The sequence below is a fragment of the Echinops telfairi genome, unplaced genomic scaffold (genome assembly GCF_000313985.2).
Source record: "Echinops telfairi isolate 266 unplaced genomic scaffold, ASM31398v2 ScPeMD7_7424;HRSCAF=8462, whole genome shotgun sequence".
Taxonomy (NCBI): Eukaryota; Metazoa; Chordata; class Mammalia; order Afrosoricida; family Tenrecidae; genus Echinops; species Echinops telfairi.
In genome coordinates, this window is record NW_022111324.1 from 4395580 (window position 1) to 4399329 (window position 3750).

Below are 3750 nucleotides of genomic sequence, written 5' to 3' on the forward strand. Positions count from 1 at the left end.
TGATGAGCTACTAACTAATTCCTATTTTCTTCTTTAGCCTTTTAGATATGTTTTAAAATAACATATCAACCATGTATTATTTTTGTAGCCAGAATAATAAATACCCTTCTTGTGGACAAATATAATGGGGGCAAAGTAGCTGAGAGTATACAGATATCAACAAAGAAGTCTAAGGTTTCTTCCTGCCAAATTCCTAATGGTTATTGTGCACTGTAGAATCATGGATATAAACTTAGGGTTTGGAGCCAGACAAACATAGATTCAGCTTGTGGCTCCACCAGTGATTCTGACCTTCAATTACACCCTTATCTATAAAACCTATAACTCACACGGTTAAATGAGAAACGATGTAAAGAATTTAGACCAATGCCCAAGTTAGTACAATAAGTACTTGCTATTATGATTTATTCGAGGCTTACAACATTATCCCAGTTTTTCAGATAAGAACAGCATGGCTAAAAGGAACTTTGTTTGGTGTAAAAGGCTTCTACCACAGTCGTTGTCATCTCACAGCCCATAATAACTACACCGCACCACACAAGCCTGCACAAACACTGGAAATGGTGCCAATTGTTTATTGGACTCAGGAGGCTGAAGGGATAGGAAACGCAGGAGGAGGTGAGGTAAGTAGTGCTGTATTAAGAGGATTGCAATGAAGAGACGAAGCAAAATATGCATGAATTATTGAATGAAAAACTGATGATCTGCTCTATAAACCTTCACCCCATTCACAATAGACATTTTTTATTAGAGCATTTCTTCCCAGCTTTTTTATTTTAAGAAAGATGGAAAGAATGGAGAGAATCACAGATAGAGGTTGTGTTATGTTGTGTTTACGAGAGAAACAAACCCAGAGACACTCATATATGTGTAAGAAAGAGTAATTATATATTAGGAAAACATCCCAGCCCAGTCCAGATCAACTCCACAAGTCGGATACTAGTCCATAAGACTCCCTCAGACTCACGCAGCACACGCCATGATGGAAAGTGTAGAAAGATCACAGGCTAGTGGGTGAAAAGTTTTGTGACCCAGTAGCAGTGAAAGTATCTTTAGGGCTCTCACGGTTTAAGTGTGGATCCATGTGGCTGGTCAACAGGAAGGTGCAAGCAGAGAGGGGGGTGGGGAGGCTGGCTCCAGGCAGCCATTTATCTTGGGCACTTTCCAATCAAGCTGAGACCTGATTGACAGGCTAAACTTCACCCACATATTCCTATGGGAGCCATGTTGGCACACACCAAAAAAAACCTCCTATCACAGAGATGCAAGAGTGTGTAGTGACCACACAAATAAAGGAGTTGAGGTTGAGAGATGGTCATAGCTTTTGCCAAGGTTACATACCAAGAACTAGACTTGATGCCTGATCCAAGACTCTTTGCACTCATAGCAATGTGCACTCATTTGGTATGGTTCTTCTATCCATAGTCTTTGTAACTCCCAACCATTTGCCCAAAGCTAGAGAGGAGCCTAAGGCTGGGCTTGGTCCGTTTTGCCATTCCTCTGTGTATAAGGGAACCATTTCAGAAGCAGGGCGAGGAATCCCACGACCATCCAGAAAAAAAAAACCACCCACCAAATGTATGTGACATCCCCGTCTGATGTGGCAGAGCCAATAGCTACAAGAGAGGTCACAGCACTGAGACCATGAGACCGAGCAGCGGAACATGGCAGAGACCATGAAACAGAGTGGCTGCCGGGCTCCCGCCCCCATGGAATTAGTAAAGTTGAGTGCTTCTGGGTGGAAGGCTGCCTTGCAGAGAAGGATGGTCCTTGGGAATTGTCACTATTAAAGGAACCTTGTGACACTTACCTAAGCAGGGGAGAGGCCAAGGGCCCATGGCTGGAGCCTAGGACTAGAGAGAGACATGCCTGCCGGCATGACTGGGAAGAGGCATTGCTGTGGATCAAGAACTGTATCCTTAATATTTTGTAACTTTCTAGTTTCTTTAATGAACCCCATCATCACGATTATGAGCTGTGTGAGTTCTGTGTGACCATGACAGTGAGTTAGTGACCTCAGCAGAGAAGTAGAGAGTACTGTGGGAAGGAGGGTTGCTGTCAGTGTCATATAAGGAAAGATGGGGGGGAGAGGCATGTCTGACCTCTGCCTCACACAAGTCACCTCCATGCAGATGTGGAGTTGTCCCCCACCCAAGGGGGGGACATCAGAGGCGGCCTTGTGCCATTTCTTCACCACCTGACTCGTTAAGTTCTCCACACATATTTCATGTGCCTGCACAGAATGTCAGACCACCTCCCCTCCGCTGCCCCTTCCCCGGGGGCAAAGAGTACCACCGGCCTTTTTGGCTGTCTCCTAGGGCACTTAGCCAAGCCTTTAATCATTTCCACAGGCCTCTCGTGATTCTTTTTATCTTTAGTCTCTGAAGCCCAACCAAGGAGCAGCTTTGTATGAAGAATGGTTCCTGAATTAAGAGAGAAAGATGCATGCATGGCGGGCCTCTGTGAGGAGGTAAAAGGGAGAAGCAGATGAGCCTCCCCCAGGTCACCTCACCCGGCAAGGATCAGTGGGCACGACAGGGCCGGCCAGGGGGAGTGAGAGAGAAAAATGAAATCTTAATTTCCAAAGAGCACGGGGATGATGCTGCTAGGGGAAAAAATGTGATCCTTGCAAAGATAAGATGGGCAGTGAAGAGTCCAAAATACTGCTAGCTTACTGTGAAAACATTTGTTTTCTGCACACACAGGTTTTTCCAAATCCACATTCATGTCCTCTCTCTCCCTCCCTCCGCTAGCTTTATCCGTCCCTGTTTTCCCTCCCCCGCACATGCAGCCCACTGCTGTCACTAGCATCGCGACAACACATTCTAAACCAAGGTGTCCGAGAATCGCTCTCGGAGCTCTGAGTTGAGCCCGGCATCCTCTCTATCTGAAGAACACCTCTATCCTCATGCCCCCCACTACCCCGTCAACACGCTGGAGAATAGCTGGGAACGAAGGTGTGGAGCTAAATCAGACACCATGGTGTACTATTCACTGGCTCCTGCCCTGGAAATCAGAGGATTCCGGCTTGATATTCTCACCCTTGAAGATCCTGCGGCCTCAAGCAATCGCTCAAATATTCCAGGTCTCCCTGGACTCTTCTATCTATCACAGAAGGATGATAAGAACATGTTGCCCACCCAAACACAGGTGTCTAGGTCTACTATAGGGTTTCTTGAATCCCTTTCATCTCCATGGTTCATTCGTCTGGGTCAAAAATCATTACTGCGCTTCACCCGTGGCCAGGGATGTTGGGGGATATATCAGGAACAAACCGGTCCTCAAAGCAAATGGAAAAAAAAAAATGAGCCAGGAGAGGGGCACCCGGCACAGTAAGGGCGGCTGCTTTTGCTGGCACCGCCAGGAAAGTTGTGCTGATGGAAGTCACTCTCTCGTCGTGGGGATGTCTGGGGAAGGGTATTCCAGGAAGCAGGCGGAACAACAGGAGATGAGTTTATTAGCTCCCACCAGGGCTAACTGCTAAAGCAATAAGAAGCAAGTCTCTCAAAAACCTGCTTGTTTGGAAACCCTAACAGAGTGAGGAGCTCCCAGCTCTGGGTGGAATGACAGGCACTGGGTCCTTCCAGGACCAGCTGAATCATAGCCACGTGTCTGTGCCCAGGGGTTTCCCCAACCCCACCTTGAAATGGGTTCTCTTTGTTTCCACCACACACGGGGAGCGGCTCCACGGCCCCCCTCTAACTCCTCCCTGAAGGATAGCATTTCTTCCCTAGCAGTTCAGGAAAGGAC